Source organism: Coturnix japonica, chromosome 11 (assembly GCF_001577835.2).
Source record: "Coturnix japonica isolate 7356 chromosome 11, Coturnix japonica 2.1, whole genome shotgun sequence".
Classification (NCBI taxonomy): Eukaryota; Metazoa; Chordata; class Aves; order Galliformes; family Phasianidae; genus Coturnix; species Coturnix japonica.
In genome coordinates this window covers 13,044,865-13,064,205 of record NC_029526.1, presented here as the reverse complement: position 1 = coordinate 13,064,205, position 19,341 = coordinate 13,044,865, and the positions used below count along the sequence as shown (strand labels likewise).

Below are 19,341 nucleotides of genomic sequence, written 5' to 3'. Positions count from 1 at the left end.
GCTCCCATTTTCAGATTAATAGCTATTTGGCTGGGGAGGGCAGTTCTTATTCGGGGAATAGAAGTTTATATAAGTATTTACTGAGGTGAAGCAATCCAGAATGAAGATGAAAAGAAAACCAACAAAAGGATAGTTGTGGTCTTGGGTCTCTGCTCCTGAAACAGGAGAATCTAAAGCTGAAATGGTTTGGCTTGCTCTGAAGCCTGGCGTGCAGGGCCCATGTTTTTAAAGACGTCATTTTGCATTTGTTGCATCAGTTAGGATTTACATACACTTCTGTGAAATCTGAGCCATAAGTGTTGATTTTAAACAAAGACATTTCCATAGGATCTTTATTGTCTGTGTAGTGGTGAAGTGCTATGAATAATTTTTCCCAGGTGCTTAAACAGGTGGTGTCTTCAAGGGAAGCAGGGCTTCTTTCATGTTCCCTATAATTTGTGCTGTCTTAAGCCTTCATTGTCAATGTCTTGGGTGAACGTTTATGGCTGCTTGAATAGTGCCTTCCCCACAAAGATGCTTGGTACCCAGCTCCTCAATTGGAATATAAGTGCTACAGTTATTTACTTACAGGGAAGGAAATAACACAGTGGCTCTATTTGCTACTCCTAAATTTATTTTCTCTTCTTTTGTGCAGTGTAAAAATGTTAGTCATCACCAATGGCCCTTGGAAATAAGCTTTCCAAATATATTCTCATACTCAATATAGATGCACTGATTACACTCCAGCAGGTCGGCAAGGGGAAATCTGAAATAGTGGCACTAAATGACAAGGAAAAAATCACTGGGGAGAAAACTCTCCATAAAAATCTGAGGATGATTATGGAGCATAGGCAAATGTTGCCAGCGCTGGACTGCATTCTTGTTGAGCCCTCATTTCTCAGACGCCATTGATTAAAGGCGGATGGAAAAGTGCCATACAAAAGAGCAGACTCATGGGCTTCAGCTCCTGTTTCCATCTGCTCATTGGGCTGCAAGTTCAAACCTGCGTGGCAAAATTGGGATTTTTAATCTTATGCTCAGAATCCAAGCAAAAATAGCTGGACTGAGAAGGAGCTGGATGGTTGTTGTTAACATACAGAACTTGTGAGATTGCCTCTTTGTTAGGATCTCATGTTCAGAAGTGAGAAGCAAACTATAACAACCAGGTTTGGAAACGTGGACTGATACAGCTGTGAGTTTCCATTTCTTCATTCAGGTTTTTGAAAAGCCATAATAGACAATAGTTGCTTTCCTAAGTAGCATGTGTCATGGACTTGGATTTATCAGTATTTCTAAAAATAATGGACATGTATGCTTGCTGAGATCCATCAATTATGAGGGCACGTTTAAGCTGTATAAACATTTCCATGTGGTTTCAGAGTCTCCCTGAGCGATGTCCTCTGTCCATCCTGTCCACGCTCATTTATTCTAACACTCAGAGAATCCTCTATAACTTACGACACTGCAAAAGTGAGGGATTGATCTTTCCCTGGTGTATATATGTGTGGAAATCATCTGTCTGCACAGAAGAGGGAGGGGGAGGCTGCATGTGGGTTTCAGTGGGGACACTTGGAGGAGGTGGTACTCTTACAAGCCAAGATACTGCTTGCTCAGCCAAAGAGCTCAGTGCAGTAAGACACAGAGGTATGGTGCTGTAGGACAGTATCACCTTTGCTTCTCCAGCCACATGTAGATCATCTCTAGGATAACAGCAATAGCTGATGTGCACATTTATATAAATATATATACCTCAGTGGTTGTGTGTGTGTGATACATAATCCTTTTTTCATTTGTTTCATGAAAGCTGCCATTAGGGCATGTAAACTGAAGCAAACTACCAAGTGCTTACTTTGTTCAGAAATAATCTGAAATACTTTTTTCTTCTTCCTCCTCCTCGTTTTTCCAGCCATATGGATTTGCCAGTTCACTGCTTCGTTGCATGTTTATAACACAGCATTTCTTCAGCAGCTGTCACTATCTCACAATGCCATAGTACATCTTGCGTATTGAGTTCCAAACCATGATACAATAAAAAACAGCTTACATTTAAAGAATAGAAGGCCCTCCCTTGACATCCATTTGGACACTGGTTGTGGACCTCAGAGAAGGCAAAAAGTGCTAGCAGCACTCTCAAATATGTCCAGTGTTCCATCTGTATGTCAGGGCAATTAATTCACCACCGGTGCTTGACGTTTAGCAAGATGCAGTTTAGGGTACATTTGGCAGAGAGATGTTTTTCTCTCTGTGCTAACTGGTAGCACACAAATTGGCTGCTGGGATGTAGCGTGGGATGCTGACTTGCTGATGGTTGTTTTCAGTCTAGGAAAAAGCTGGGTGAAAATAGAATAGGAGAGCCCACAAACAAAGGTTGTGTGCAAAATTGGGAGATTTCAGTGGGCCAGATTATAGTTGCCCTCGGTCTCATCAGAACAATGTATGGATCAGAGCTGAGCTTAAGAAAAAATTAATTTGTGATGCTGTTCCTTGACCAAAAATATAAAGGATCTCTAAGAACTGCCTTAAGATGATGCTGTCTAGAAGGGCAGGGAAGTATTGAGGCTGTCTGCTATTATTCTTGTTGTCTTCTTTGCCTGAGAAAGGACCAAGAAGTGGGGAAATGACTCTGTAGACTCTTTTGTCACGTTATCATTTGCTGAGTGCCTGTATTGGGCCAAAATGCAGGATTCGCTGATTGCGTGACTCGGGTTCATCTCATTGTGTGAGAACATGTGTGGGTGTCAAGTCACAGGGAGAAGAACATCTTACCCTTTTTCTCATGTAATCAGAGAGCTTAAATTCGGTCATGCTGGGGCAACCCCTACCCCTTGTCCACCTAGCTTGTATTTGGTGCAGATGTGGTACTTTTTCAGAAACTTGGTAGGTCTGACTTTCTGCTCATGCTTTTACCCTTTGACCGTCACCAGAGCGTGAGGAAAGGTTTTTTTTTCCCCACCTAATGAATATTATGACACGATAGCTTGAGTTATCAACATGTCTTATAACATGTTGCAGATGGTGGTTTAATGATGTAACGTCGCTTCATAGAAAAGAAAATACATACCTGGTAGTTAGCTCAAACTTGATCAGATAGCAGTAGACTGCAAATTGGTGTTGCTATTTCCTCTCACGTGATCCTGTTTGATGATATTTTACAGAAAGCAACCAGGAGATTTTTCTTCTTACAGTCAGTAATTAGCAGAGAAAGAGCAACTGTGCAGTACTAAGATTATCCAGCAGCAGAAAGAACATCCTAATCCCAGACATGAGAGACAGGATGTCCATTAGGAATGGTAGCCACTGATCAATAGTCTAATTTAGCATAGAGGGGTTTTATTGCTTTGGGAACTGGAGGAAGAGAGGGAGGTATTGCAATGTCTTTAGTTCCAGTCCTGTCTCTGCTGCTGATTCACCCCAAAGAGACACTGGCTGACTCCACTGCTTTTCCACAGCCATAGGATCAAGCAATAATTTTAAAATAGCAGAGCATTATGTGTTTTGAATATGCATTTGATTATATGTGGGGCTACACAAAGGAAGAAAATCCATTTCTGATATCAAGGGTAAGCTGACGTTTGTCTACAATTTGTTTAGGATCAAATCTGCCAAATCTATGGGTCCTCAGGAAAAGAATAAAATAAATCTCTTTTCAGACATTTGGTGCCTTTTTCAGTTTTTGTGAGGTTTTTTTCTTTTCTTTTAGAAAATAAAAATAGAGATAAAATTCCAAAGCAGAACTTAGAAAACTTTACTTTTAACAATTATGCAAGTATTTCCTGCAGAGTATGAATGTTTCCATATACCTTTGTCTCCCCATCACCTCCTGTGCTTATTTCTCAGAAATAAGATGGTAACTGTGAGCTGGTGAAGTGCATCACCTTCAGTGGAACCACCTTCAGTGGTTGTCAAAGGTTTTTCTAACCAGGTGAAGGGGTAGAAGTTGCTATTACTGCACAAAGTGGGTAATTAAGAGTAAGCATTACCTGTAAAACCTTTATGTGCTGGAATTTACATCAAGGTCATGTAATCACATGGGTAGGAGGCAGCTCTCATCCTTGCTCTGTTCCTCAGAGGAATTGCTGTTGGTCTAAAACCCGGGGAGGACAAGTCTAGCATAATGCAGGAAAAGTGATAAAATGGTGGCACCAGTCTAATAGATTTTCAAGGAGATTGAGCAGGAGCCACTGAAGGTAGCAGTGAGGCATAGAAAGCAAAAGTACACCAGGCCTTGTTTAATTATCTTTTTCACACTGCATTAATCATTGCAAAAACAGGATTATGCCTATTTTTACATCAGGGTTGAAGGGTAATACAAATGTCATTTTGAGCACTGTCTGTCATTAGCAACTGTTAAATTAAAGGTTTGAAGAGCAAAATAATGAAGGGAGGCTGCTCCCTTGACCTATTTTTCACCAACTTCTTCCTCTTTGACCTCTGAATCTGAATTTCCCTTATCAAATCATCGTCTGATTTCCTATGAGTGTTCTTGCTTTCCCCAGCCCCCACAGTCATGCTGCTTGTTCCCATGACCTCGCTCTTCAGCTGTCTTATTTTATGTGCTGGTTTGACAGTCAGTCATTTTTTTTCCTTCTAAAGCATCCATAACTCTTCATTCTCTAGTAATCTTTCCCCATCTCCAGTTGCTCTTTCAGCAGCTCCACTGGTGCCACGGTTGACCTCAGGCTCCTTCACCATCTGTTTAAATCTTCACCACCAGTTACCATGGCCCAAGTCTCAGTCCCAGTTGCTGTTAAAACTTCTCCTCATTAGTAATCCAGAGTTTCCTTCTGGATTCCTGTTTTTTCTCTCTGGGTTCCTCGCTCTTCCATCTCCTGCGTGGTTCCCAGTTATTCCTTTTTGACTCCACCTTTGAAATAATTTAAATGACTCCTCTCTTTTGTATGGTCTCAATCCAGATGTGATCATAATCTGGTGTTTCAAGAAGAGGTGCACAGAAAAGTTTGGCTGTTTATATGCTTAGAGTGTGGTTTAATGATGCGGGATCTCTTCCCACCCCCACAAGGGCAATAGTGAGTCATGAAGTTAAATATACCTGTTCCTGTGCTTGCATAGTTACTTGTTCTACACTCGAGGAGGTACAGGTTCTGTACTGAGTTTGTCTGTAGCAGTCGTCTCAGTGATGGCTCATGGTGACTGCTGCAGAAAACCATCCAGTTTTTAATGTCCTTAAAAGTCTCATATTGCAATTCCCATTGAATTCATAGGAGAATTTATAGGTCTGAATTTATGGGAGGGGGCTTTAAAAAAAGAAATGCGTGTTGTCTTCTGGAGTGGAATTTATTCTAATCTTTTCAGCTCCTTCTACTCATGTGTCAGTATAAACTCTGACATATAGCTCAACATTTCCCTTTGCAGACTCTGATTGCTCTATATTCTCTTTGGCTTGGGCGCATGGAGGAGCGAGTGTTGCCAAGTTAGGCAGAGTTCCAGTTGGTGTATGAGATGCTGTGTTTTTCAGTGGGGTGAAATAGCAGGACCCAAGTCTGAAAACCAGACTAGAACAATTTCTAGTGATTTAAGGATGTGAAATGAATCGAATCAGTCACAGCTCTGATTTTGGTGGAATGTGCAGGAATATATCTTCTCTCACTAGCTTCCATTGGCCGTGATCAGTCTTTATCACCCATACCTCTACCTGAGCCATGGACAATCGACTGCATCTGTTTCTACTTTACTAATTTGATCTACCTAGGAAAACTACTCTTGCAGGAACTTTAAAGATGAAAAATAGCACAATTTATAATCTCTAATACAACTGAGCTCTAGGCACCCTTGTGCAGGTTTCTGATTCCGTGCAGTTCTACTGCTGACCCAGTAAGGAGTTTTATGACTATCGGAAAGCCTTCTTTCCAAGGGCTGTACAGAAACGCACAGCAAAGGCATGTTTATAAACTGTTGGTTAGAATAAGTGAGATTAAATATACGCAGGCACAAAAGTTTGCCCGTTTGTGTAACTGTGGGTAAGTAAATGTAGTAAAAACACAGTTTGGGTTCTCATCTTTTCCTCTTTGTTTTTCTTTTCTTTTCATACCAGCATGTGTAGTTACACAGGTTTGTATTATAATAGTAAAGTTTATCGCTCAGGTTTTAACAAGGACAGTTTTATTTGGGAAGCTGGAGTGTGGTTCAGTACTGAAGAATGCCTGTGTGAGTAGGTTATTCCATCAACTCAGTGCAGCAGGTATTTTTCACCTTGTTCCAGAGAAGGTGGGAGGATATAGCAACTGATGAAGACAGGATACCAGACAAGATGGAGCACTGGCTTGATTCCATATGATAATTTCAGCTTAATTGTTTTGCCTTTAGGCTGCTGTATCTGATTAGACCAGTCTCTAGCTGATCCAAGGTTAGGAGAATGCAAAACCACTGCAGGGTTGTGCTAAACCCAATGCAGCCAGACCAAACAATCTGGGTCAGTTATGCATGCAGATCTACAGATACAAGCACGCATGCAGTTTTGCATGGGAACATAACATACAGTAGCCCCAAATTTGGGAGGGGAATTAGTAATTTGCTGAGATAAAAGTTGTGGCCTCTGTAGTGGGCTGTGTAATCATATAAATAAATATAAAAGTCCACTTTGGAGCAGCGTTTTTTTAATACTAATTGGATGCAAAAAAATCTTATCACATTAGTAACCTTCATACCTTTATAATAACTCTTTTATTGTACTAGCCAGCTTGGTTTTCACTAATATGATACGAAAGACTTGCTAATATATTAGGAAAGTCACTAACACTATTAATTTACTAGATAAATTACTTCTCTATCTTGGAACTTTAAATGAAATGGAATTCACTAATCCTAATTGGTTTGCCTTCTACCAGAATTATTTCCCATTAGTTCAGCATGTTTTCTTTTTTCATACTTGAACAGAAGAGATTTCTTAAACTCAAAGCCTTGGGGTACAGTATATGGGTTTATTAATTATCAGGTATTCATTCAAGGGGGTTAATTAAGCAATAACTTTCCATTGACTGGAATATACAAAGGAATAAAAGGCTTGACTTGTCCTGCTGATTAAAGCACTGAGGCCATTGTGTCATCATTTTGTTCCATTTGGTTGTGGAAGAATAAAGATTTTTCCACTGTTTAACATAATTGGCTGAGAGCTCGGAGACCCCATTCCTTGTGTATAGGAACTCTGTTGTTTTGTTGATTTTTGCCCTTTTTTTCACCCTGCCTCTGCGCGGCGGCGAGTGCTGTGACCTTTCCTCGTGGCTATAGACCTCAGTGCTGTGACCACATTTTGTCACCTGGGTTTGAGAACTGCAATGCAGCAAAGGAAGCTGAACCCGTGGGGAAATGAGGAGACGGTGCCGAATGCGAGCTGCCTGCTGAGTAAGCAGGGTATCGTGCTGTAAGCACATGACACCAATGCTGAGGAATCGGCGCTTGGCCGTGTATTGGCTTCCAGACAGAGTTTATGGTGTTGGCTTTGACGTTTGGGTTTAATTCAAACCTCTTTGGAATCAGTGGAAAGTCTTGCCATGTACTTCAATTGATTTTGGACCTGGCCCAGAAATCTCTGAATAGCTTGTCTATGCGAGAGACACCCTCTCTTCTCGTGGATATTGCCTCATCTTTTGAGAGGAACAGCATGGCAGCTAGAACATCTTTTCTGTGAAAGAGAGCACGCTGCTCTCAAGTGAGTTCTTGAGCCTCTTGTAAGAGGTCCTGCAGTCTGCAGCTCATCCTGCAGGGTCTTGGCTCTATTGACTTTTCAGGTGTCTCTTTGAAAATTGGATCCTCCAAGGGTATAAATTAATATATTATAATTGGTGGAAGAGAAGGAGATTTTTCCTAGAGATTTCCTAGGTCCAACTGAACTCCATTTACTGTAACAGCTTCCCCGGAGCTGTGGCAATCTGCTTTCATTAGAACAGCCTCCGAGCATCTCTCGATTATGCTGAGGAATGGGGCTCCACTGCAAATTTAGCTGACCCAGGCTGTGGGAGCGCAAAGGCCGTCTTTGCTCAGGCCTCCCACGTACTCTCATTTGCACTTTGCAAGTCTTGAGCCTGAACTAACTCTCTGCTGTCCAGGCTCTGAAATCCATTTATAAAAGAAGCCTGTGGTTGTGTCTGTTTGTTGGTAAACGCATATTATACAAAGGCTAGAGCTGGCTGGCTGGCTGGCTGAAACTGCTACTTGCAATCAGCCCTGCATCACTGAGTCAGCGCATCCCAAAGCCTTAGCACATCTCTGCCCAGGGGAAGCAGGGCTCCGTGCTCACCGCACCCAGGAAGGTGGGGCTCCAGGTACCAGCGGTGGAGCCCACTCATCCCAGCCAGAGGAGGAGAAGGAGGTGGGGCTGCTGGCTGAAAAAGTGTGTGATGTTAGAGTGACTGCTGAGTTTATTCTCCAACAAGCATTAGCATGCTTTTCTCATTTGATTGTTTTGGTGATTGTGGTAAAGTGCAGATGTTACGCAATGGTAGGACTGGTAACACTGGCCACTGCCAACTATAGTGCCAGGAATCATTTACAAGCTTCCCAGCAACAAGCTTTGTCAGCACACGCTTCACCTCCTGTAACCATTGTAGGCACCAGACTCTGTCATGGGTGAGACATCCCTTCCATCGGGGAAGACCACATCACTCCTCTGGAAGAAGGGCTTCTTGCTTGAGCCAAACTTTTCTCTTTCGGATCTTGCAGGGTATCTCTGCGGGTCAACCAGAGAAGCTGAGATGCCAGCATCACCCAACTGAGCAGAACACTTTGGTAAAATGAAGGGATTTCGAAATCTCAACAAGAAAGGCTGTAAGATTGCCTTGAGTGTTTGAAATAATGTATGTGTGCATATATCTAGGTATACCTGTATAACAACATGAGCCAAGTGACTTGCTTTGGCTTGCTTATCATTCTAAGACATAAAACAGGTAATCTAGCTTTATTTGACACCTACGATAATCATCCAAGAAAATGAGAGGCTCTGTAATGGAGGTCTATAAACAGGTCTTGCAGGTCATTCGCACAAGTTGGCTGTGCACGCCACAGCTCTATGGAAACGTGGCTATAAACACTGGTTTGGATCAAGAGCTTCTCCACTGACAGAAAAGACAAAAACTGAAGCTGTGCAAAACTGAGTAAGTCTCAGAAAATGATTCACCCTCTTAATTAGTTTTCCATTTTGGTTCATGGAATGCCCTTAGGTGGCTGCAGTGGGCTCGAATTTCTTCTTTCTGGGCAGAGTTCACCTTTGCACAAGGGCTGGGAAGCACTTCTCTCCCACCCTCCACACTCATAGAAGCCTAGGCAGAATCCTTTAAGGGAATATTTTCCTTTACCCAAATTATTGTGAATCACACTAATTTCCTAAGGCGCAATCACATGTGGCTACGAGGCTCATTTAATTGCCACCACAATGGGACACTGGGAAGCTTGTCCCCTTGCCTTGTTAAGCAATGCTCTGTTCACATCTCAGAGAAATAGCCCTAAGTGCACCACTGCAATTTTCTGTCACGACAGCCACCAGTAAAAGCAGATGCATGTGTGAGCAGTCCTTGCAGAGTGCAGTGCTGTCCGGGTTTGTTTCCCAGTCGTCTTCATGCTAGGAATCTTCATTCTGTGGGTGAATCGAGAACTCATTAAAAGAGGCAGAGCCAGCGAGCAGAGTGAGGCATGCACTCTCTGAACGTGCAGAATGCAAATGCCTCTGCTCTGCCATCTCGTACCAGCACAGCTTGAGCAAACTCATGCTGCAACGTGAACAATCGCACAGTGGCTTTATGTAAAGTTTGTGTGGTCACTGAAGCTCAGTTCAGTAGGGATGGTTTGCTCTCTTTCTTTTGAGTAGTAATAAATGGAGAGCTTTGCTGCAGCCACCTCCATCTGTGATTTACAACTACATCCTTAGGAATGGCTTTCCCACTGAAATAGTTCACATCGATCAGGACAAAAGGAGTGGAAAGAGTCCCCATGTCATGCCTCGGGCCATCCTAGGGAGGGGACAGGCAATTCAGTGCCTCGTCTCTCCCAGATCTCCCCCTACAATAAGCTTGGAGAGATGACTAAGCTGGGGAGAGGAGCTGGAGCTGTATGAGGTAGGTGTGTAGGAGGTTGCCGGTGGGGTTGTTCCAGCTTATGTTGGGAGTCACCTTGACCCAGCGTTGCAAAGGAAATGTAAAACTAAATTTCTTCATTCTTGCCCCACCAACTGCGTAGCATAAAATGTATCACTTTCTTACTTTCAAATAGCATTTCTATATGCATTATTAATGTAACTAAAACCCAAGCCTTCAATTTATCACTCCCTGGACACTTGCACATAGAAACGTGTGTTATATCATTGTCTGTTTAGTGATGGTGTTAAGTTCTAGCTGGAAAAGAGAGGCATGGTGTTAGGAACTGTATCTTTCCCAAAGGGAATACCAAAATCTTAGATTTTTTTCAGGACAGCAGTGTGTAAGGGTCGCCCCAGCTCTGACTGTACGGGGATCGCTGTGCAATGAGAGGCCATGGCCTGTTCACCCTATCCCACCAGGCAGGAGCTCAAATTTGGCTGCCTCCACCGTTGTACCTTCATTAATCAGTGATTTGACTGTTTTTCTCCTTCCAGGGTTTTCCTGATAAACATCAGTTTAAAACCCAAACCTGTAGCCCACTAATAAATCATGGTTATTTCGGTCTATCAAGCTTGCATCTGGCTCAACCTTAACTTCCCCGTGCCCTGAGGAAGACTTAGATTTGGGTGCTCTATAAGGTGCCAGAAACAGAGGAAAGTTTATGTAGCTGGGGGATTTTAGCAACCATCAGAAACCCTAGAGCTCCCCATAGAAGCTGCCAGCAAAGAATGTATTCTCCTAGTCAGATTGGCAGAAGAAGTACAGACACCTCCAAGAAACCCAGCAGGGGCTGCGGTTTTGGCCCAGTGCGATTTTAAAGTTGAGTTTCCCATCAAAGCTACATGAAGTCAATGAAGGTATTTCCATTGATTTGAAAGGGCTTTGAGGTGTATCCAGAGTCCCAAAGCCTGAGCTGCACAATGGCATGAGAGGGAAAGGAGACATCTGCTCCCTTGATCCTTGAGGAGACAGGTGAGTTGGAGCTGCAGGAAGTGCTCCTGAAGCACCTTGCTGGACTGTAGGGTTTGGTTCCTAATGCCTGGCACTTGCATTCAACTACACCTGGGAGAAACCAGCTGCTCAACTCTGGGTACTGTCAGTGAAGACCAGGATTTTGACTTCCGTAATTAGCAGCTAACGTCAGGAATCAGCGTGCCAGGCAGCAAAGGGGTCCCTTCCCTAAACATCTGCCCCCGGCACCCCGCTAGGAGGAGAAAAATATGAACAGAGGGAATTAAAGTGACAGCCCCTATGATCTGGCATATGTCACTGCCTCCGAGGCTGATTTAACTGGGCAGCAGGTAGGGGAGACAAATATTCGCTAGAGAAGCTGAAGAAAATGGAGGCGAGGCAGAATGAGATAAAACCTATTAGAGAGAGTGTTTTACAGTGCAATTCCTCAGGGGCTGGGGAGGAAGGAGAAAGCTCACCATAAATGGAAAAAGGCTCGAACTATAATTAATTCACCTTCTCCCAGCTTTGCACCATATTTATACTGTATTTCCATGCAAGATTTAAAAAAAAAAAAGCACAAAAACTCAACGTATTCAGTAATTTTTATGTTCACAGCAGATAACTGTCTTGCAGCAGATTAGCGTACTGGTATAGCTGCTGTATGTATGTAAGGGCTTTGGATGGTCTGGGACTTAAGCTTCAGATGAAATAATCAACCCTGACTGAAAGGACATTTATTGGAAAGGCAGTATGAGAAGAGATGGTGCTGCTGTCTGAACTGCCTGACTCCTGCAAATTAACAGCGTAAAGGAGAGGTTTTCTTGGAAATCTGTAGGCGAGAGGCTAAGTTCCTCTCCTTGCACTCAGCCAAGTGGGGTCAGAAGCGCCGCAGGCAGCTCCCATCCCAGAGCTGCTGGTCACTCACTGTCAGTGTGGGATGTGTCAGGCGGCTCATTCCTTGCCAACAACAGGCTGGGAAATGAGGCTGCACGGAATACTTGTAGCACAAGCTGTAGTAGATTCCAGCTTACCTGTGCAGCAAAGGTAAGGCTGTACCACATATCATTTTTGCTTCTCATATGGTCTTAGGAACAGAATAGAGACCTGAAGACTTGATAGGTCTCAAGCCGGAATTGACATAATCACTTTTGCTATTTAGAATGAAAGCAGATAATATTGCTAAGATTCCAGGGAAGGTTTTGGCTGTCCCCAGGTTCAAGGACGCTTGGGTCAGGGGCTGGAGTCTGACAGGAAATCAAGGCTAACCTTTGTACTTCCCCCTCTGTTACTGTTGAATATACAGAAAAAAAAAGAAAAAGAAAAAAAAAAGAAATATCTGGAAAGAAGCAAAGTACATATACCTCTGCAGCCTAAGAGCTGCTTTCAGTACTGCAAGCTTTTATGTAGAACTCAATAAAATGCATTTGCAAACATAATTACAGATCCAGCAATGTTCTCTAATAATGGATTATATAAAGCCTTGTTATGAAATGCATTCACATCGGGTTCTTGGCAAATTGTACTACCTACTGTAACCAAGTGCTATAAAACCAACTACAAGTATATAGAAATTACTGACACAGGGTAAGCACCCCTGAAATAAAGTGCAGTTTCAGAGGGTTGCAAAATGTACTGTAGAGGGTGGTGGAGGTGTTTTGAACCTGCTGCAGCCAGCAACACAGCAGAGGAAGCCGTTCTTGGGGAAAGCATGGTGATAAATGGCTCCTCAGTGTATATCGCATGTTGGCTCTGGGCCTGCAGGTTGATCCAGGTGTCCTTACGTGCCACAGAATTTGGTCCTGTTTTCGCATGTTGTGAATTCCCACCAAAGTATGTAGGGTTCTGGCTGGGCATTGAGTAATTAGAAAATAATAATAATAATAAGAAATTAAGATTTTGGTTCTGAATTCACATCAAGATTTTCTGATGTTGCTTCAGTGTGCTGGACTCCCACGTGAAGGTTTTATTCAAAACCCTTTCAATTGAGTGGAAATTTACTACCGATTTGGACAATCTCTGGATAAAGTCTTGCTTTAATTTTGTCAGATTACTTCTTCAGGGCAGAAGGGATGTTATTCTGAGTTATTAGGTTATGAATGTTGCTGTGTCATGAGGAAAACAAATGGATTTCTTGTTCTACTTCCTCATCACTCAAAACAACCTCTAGTAAAAGATAAGCAGAACCAGAACGGATAAAAAGGAAGCCCCTTTCCTTTTCTCACTGCAATGAACCTTTACCCAAACCCTTTTATTTTTTTTGTATGGTTCCTGTTGTTCATATATTTCCTATTTCTGCCATAGTTGGGAGCATTGTCATAATCACAAAAGTTCCTATCATTTGTTTCATTGCTAGTCAGAAAAATCTTCCCCAGAGCAGGTTTTCTAACACTGAGCATTTGAGTAGTTAGTGAAAGCAAAGAGCAAAGAAACAATGACTACTGCTTCTAGGAACTGCGAGTTCAGCTTCAGCCTGCAACTGCAGGAACGGGTCTCTCAGTATGTTGGATAAAACTTTGTAGGGAATGATTGCAAGCAGCTCTAGATCAAGGGATCTGGGTGCAGTTGAGTGAGATGCCCTTTCAAGCTGTTTCCCTGCATAGTTTCCTTATGAAAGCCAAGTAGTGGGGTCTGGTGCGTAGCCATTCTGTAGACATGAGATTGGCATGCAACTGGGACACATGTTTAAATACAGAAACTCAACCTTATTTCCTTAAAAGCAGCTATAATGATCATTTGCAAGTACATCTCGCCTCCACAGACTGGGAAGCACTTTGCAAATATTGTTGGAGGCTCGCAATGTTCTTGAACTTGGGTAAACTTGATCCTAGGGAGGTTAAGTGATTTACTCGAGGTTGCCCCGTAAATCACAGGTAGAGGTAGGAAGTGAAACAGCAGCATGACTGCAAATGACATCCTTTAGCCTTCAGAGGTGCTACTGTGTGTAAATAAAGGCCTGACCCTGTTGGCTGTACTCATGTGAGCAGTCTGAAATAGATGGAAGGACTTGCATGGGAAAAGGGCCGTGATATTGGCCTCTTTAGGCCTTCCTAAAATGCACAAAGCGTTTAATATTTCCCAGGAGGTGCTGCTGACTTCACTTCGTACCAAAGTATCTTACAGCAACAATGGCAAAGGCATTTTACCCCCTGGCGCACAAAAGCCAAGATCTAACATGAGAGCTCTTGGCAGGCACCAATCTACCAGCACCTGAGAACAGTGGCATGTATTGGAAATGAGCTGTGGCATCCACACTCCCCTCCTTCAGAGGGAAAGAAGAGGTTTTGTGTCACAGTATGGACCGAGAGATTCCTCAGCTGGTAAAAAACACGAGGTCTGTATTTCTTCCCAGCAAAAGCTTGGCTCTCCCCCAGCTGCAGCAACCTAAGGGGCTAGTATGTAAGAAAGACCGCATTAAAAATATGACGTAGAAATATGTCTTTAATAAAAGGAAAAGAAAATTCCAAAATTCATTCTTCGCTCTCTACAGAAAAGGGACTCCTAGCTACAATACACTTTTCACCTATTTAAGTCTCTGCTCTTCTTATTCCCTTTCTTTAGCAGATTTGAAATGAATGAAGAGGTAAGAGATGACAACGGTAGTAAACTGTGCGAGTTGCATAAATGCAGAGTGGATTTTAGTGCCTAATGCACTCAGCAGAGATTTCCACCGTGAAGACGGAGTGAAGGAGCCTGCAGCATCGGAGGGGAAATCAGCTGACGGCACCACTCCGGCGTGCAGAGATGTGAAACTGCCACATACAGGGAAAGTGGAAGCGACTACTGTAACCTGCAATGGCACCAACTCCCCAGAGCTTGAACTTCTGCGATAAAGGGAAAGAGATCATTAACTGCGCGTGGGGATCGCTCGTGGAGGAGGAAAAAAAACACCCTTTAACTCTGGAGTTTTTAAAAGTGCCCTTGTTTGTTTTCTTGGCAGAGGATCGGAGCATTTGGCACCCATCCTTGGAAGGTGGCCCGGCTGTAAAAATGCTGGGGTTGGCCCTTTACATGCTGTTGCTAAGCGGACGGCCCAATAGCCGGCTGGGGCCCTCCAAACCCCACCCCACGCTCCGGCCGGATCCAGCCTGTATTAAAAGCCTCACTTCTCCCACTTGCTAATAATATTTATTTTTATTTTTATTTTTATTTTTTTTTAAACCAAAGAAATGCCAAATTTATATAAGCAAAACCACCCCAGCTGTGCCAAGAGGTGCGGGGCGTGCAGCCCATGCCCCACAGAGCCCCATTGCTTTGGGCCTGCGGTGCCGCTCCCGTCAGACCCGTTCCCCTTCTTGCTCCCCGCTCCCACAGCCTCAAGGTATAGCACAGAACTAAGGGTGATTTTTTTTTTCCTTCCCTCCCCCCCCCACGCTCCCTCCCTTTTTCTTTTTTAATAACTTTATCAACTCTGAACCCTGGGATGATTTGTGCGTTTCATATTCTCCCTGCGCTTTTACTCTCAGTTAGAATTTGGATACTTTCCATTTCTCTTCCTCCCCCCCTCCCTCCTTTTCTCTTTTTTTTTTTCTTCCTTTCCCCCTGCTTGTTTGCGGTTTTGCATGAAAAGGCATTGTTAACTCTTTCACGATCCGCTTGGAAGAAGACTTTCTTGGCTCGGCTGCTGGAGGCGTTGCTGGAAGAGCAAAATAGAAGTGCATGGTTTCAAAACCATGGGCTGAAAAGAAGAACAGCAATGGAAAAGATTTACATTGAAACTGCTACTGTAGGAAAAGCAGAGCTCGGAGAGCCGAGCGCTGGTATTTGTTTCCCAGAGCGCTGCTCTCGCCGCACTGCACAAGGTCTCCCATAACAGATGCTGGAAGGCAGCAACACGGGAGATCACAGACACAGAACTGTGAGGATGGGCACCTGTCCCCGTTTCAGTGTGCACAGAACATTGCTTTTGCATGCAGAATGGGAGATAGCATGCTTTGCTGCTGCCTGTGTGCAAAAGAAGCAAATAGGTGTTCTTCCCCACTGCACCTGGATAAAATGTTGGATAAAAGGTTGTCGGCATAGCAGAGATGCACAAAAGGACGTGGGGAATTTTTTCCCTAGGATCTGCGAAAAGTGAAGGATTCATTTTCCCTTTTGTCCCCTGAGATGAGAGGCTGGGAAGTTGGCATCTGTCACTCCAAGCTTTTTTTTCCTCTTCCTCAACACTTGCAGCTGCAGAAAGTGGGTCCAACCCCGCTGCCGGCCGAGCCGTGCACGAGAGCTGCCCAGCTGAGCTCCTTGAACTGCTGCGAGCAGAGATGGCTCAAACAGTTGGCAGCGGTGAGGATCAGTTATCTTTTTCTTTTAAAAATAACACATTATGCAAGCAGGTTTTATTGTAGTTGCGGGCATTTATTCTTCCTTGCTGGAGATGGTAGAATAGTCTCCTTGGAACCAAACAGGAGCATAAATTTAATAATGTGACACTCTGGGTGCATTAAATGGCACAGCATTTCTCCTAAAAGTTCTAAAAGCACATACCTTAAAAAAAAAACTCAAAAAAAAAAAAAAAGAACCTTCATATATTTGCACATCCTGTGGTAATTAGCACATGAATATTTTCCATTTGTAGCCTTTGAAAAAATACTTTTCGAGTGGTTAAAATCCAATTTCTTTCCAGCATCCTCCACAGCCTTTTCGTGGGATTCCTGCTCTTAAATATTTGTATGCACGTTTGTGCGTGTGTTTGCTGTGCCTGTTAGTTCCGTTTTGTAGAACAAATGGAGAAAACTAAAATATAGATTTTTAACAACTCCAGGATTCCCTGCAGACAGGGTTTTGTACTGCAGCGGCTCAGAGGAAGAACACAGCGTGTAATTCTACATACATCAGAGCCCTTTTCCATTGCTCTTACCTCGTCAGCTGAATGGAGAATTATAAAGACTATGTCCCTGATTCTGTAAAGATTTGAAAAAGAGGCTTAACTTTAGGCACACAGGTAACTTCAAAGGGAATTAAGGGGAAATATGAGATGTGAGTAGTTCATGACAGGCAGATGCATTAGAGAGAACAGTCTGCACAGAACTTGATCCAGAAGCTCAGGAATTACATTAATTGACCTTTGTGAGCTAAACAAAAGCTGATTGGAAAATACATTTGGAAGCTAAAGTGAAATATTACAACAAAATAAACCTCAGTGCAATGTATGTTCTTATTACAGAGCATCCTTTGACTCGTCTATAGGCAAGGGGACTGGTGCTGCAGAAGGGAGTGGGAGTATTGCCATTGATTTTAGTGAGGCCAGAATTTTGCCCAAAACATTTACTTTCTCCTGGCTCTGACGTATTTTTTTTATTAACTCTGACATTGTTTCAAGCATCTTTGCTGTCACATTGCATGGGGTGCACAAGCATTCTAAAATTAACGATGGGCCTGAACTGCAGAGCACGGCTCATTGATCAAACCTCTGAATCCATCTCGACAAAGTTTGATTAGATGTTTGATTCAAGCCTACTGTATAGACACATCTCTCTGTACGTTCACAATTTTGTTGGCACACCTGTTGTGGCCTGGTTGGGAAATTTTGTGCATGTAGCAAATCCTGGTCTAGTGGGGCAAGCTAAGCATCGATTTTGTTTCACCACGTCAGAGCAAGCTATGTCAACTGCTGCACATCACTTTGTGATCATGGTTAAAGCCAGTCCGACAAACAGCCACCTCAGCAAGCTGTCATTTTAATGTTTTATCCATTTTCTTTTTGTGTACGTGTGCTCCACATTTCAGTGAAGCTCTGTCTCTCCTGCCCACCGCCATAGGCTAAAAGTCTGCTGTAAGACTCAAGTCTCGAACGTGTCACATATAATGAAACAGGAAAATTCCACCCAAAACATTGGTTTCTGGTGCTCACAGTTAAATCCTCTCCTGGTCAGGAAGAGGAGAGAACAATGAGACGTGGGTAGTGTCACCTGCACAAGGGCCATGCAGGAGTCTTGCAGCCCTCTTTCCTGCTCCCCTTTCTTCATAGTCTTGCGAATTCGGGACCTTATGTCATGTAATTTTGAAGTACTTTAGCTTCTTTTATCACTAGCTCTTTGTTCATCTACCTACTTAGAACTTTTAAAACCTAATCTCTTTCCTGTTAAAACACAAAAATTACTCTTGCTTTGAGGTGTTACATCTTGGGAAGTCAAAACCTTCAGTGTCTGCCTGAGACATTGATATTTTACTAACTTTTAACAACTCAGCCCATGGATTTTTCTCTCTGAGTGGGGAAGTTTTGCTCTTATCCCCATTTTACGGGATGAAATCTCTTATTCAGTGAAGTATGTGAGCATGTGCCAGTTTCAACAGAGCTGGTGGAATCTTTCCAGGATAGACTTGGTTTGCCAGAAGTACAATTTGAAGTGGAAAACTATTCACTAATTCAGGTTGAATGCAGTGAAGAGTTTTGTCAGAAAGAAAAACCAGGGGAATTTCTTTTCTGAGGAAGGTTTAAGTGTTTCATTTCTGTGTTTTCAAAATAAACCATATAATTCTGAACTTTTAAAAGCCAGTATTTCAAAATTAACCTCTTTTGTTCGTGACTATTTTGAAAGTAATGTGATGAAAAGAGCATTAGGCTTCTTGTTATGAGAGCAAATTGACACTGCTTTAAGCTTCATTTTGACGTTATGAAGGAGAGGGGTTTTTTTTCAGATAGAGCTATTCAGTGTTCAGGTTTTTTGTTTAAAAATGAAAACAATGTGCACATTTCCATCCTAGGTGAATCAAAGCAATCTCAGTGGACCCAAAATGAAGTTGTGGGGAGGTGTTATGTTTGATGCACCAAAATATTAGGCATTTTGTAATCAACCCCAACTTATTCTTTTTTATTTCCAGTTTGCCATTCAGCCACCAGACCGAAGGGAACACGTTCATACAGCTCCAGTTCGTGCAGCATACAGTCCTATTGTTCTTGGTTGACTTCTGTAGAGCTTCCTGTGCTTGGAGTCAGCCTTGTAGATTCACTGAGCCCACGCCTACACCAACCAGAGCAAGTTCGACAGGGAGATGGGCACGGCTCTGCTCCCAGCTCTGGCCTCCAGGCTCAAGACTCTCTTTCTTCTCCAGGTTAGCCCAACTGAGCTCTTTCCAGTGCATCAGGCTTACAAAGAAAGGGTGGGTGCTGAAAGGGGAATGATTTTCTTTGCAGTGTTTTGACACTTTGACGCACTCAGGGGAGTATGTAAGGTGAGCAGCAAAGGAAAGGAATAGTACATGTCTGGGAGGACCTGGAACATAGAGCTGGGTGAAAATTTTTGGTTCTTTTGGGCAAAAATGTGAACATAAGGTTTTCTAAATGAAGCCCAGGTCACTTAAGTTACTTATCAGGAGCTTGGCCATCTTC

General features: G+C 43.0%; 1 protein-coding gene across 22 annotated transcripts in view; it reads left to right on the top strand.

The window, feature by feature from the left end:
- Positions 1-19,341, top strand: part of MAF (MAF bZIP transcription factor) — a 698,813-nt gene that overhangs the window by 456,411 nt on the left and 223,061 nt on the right. For 15 of the 22 annotated variants that reach the window (XR_001557781.2, XR_001557767.2, XR_004308685.1 and 12 more), the window contains 2 exons: positions 14,577-16,295; positions 18,834-19,064. The exons of 2 other annotated variants lie outside the window; for them this stretch is intronic. The gene's annotated coding sequence lies outside the window, so the exon portion shown is untranslated. 5 more of the 22 variants (XR_001557783.2, XR_001557766.2, XR_001557782.2 and 2 more) reach the window with 4 other exon arrangements.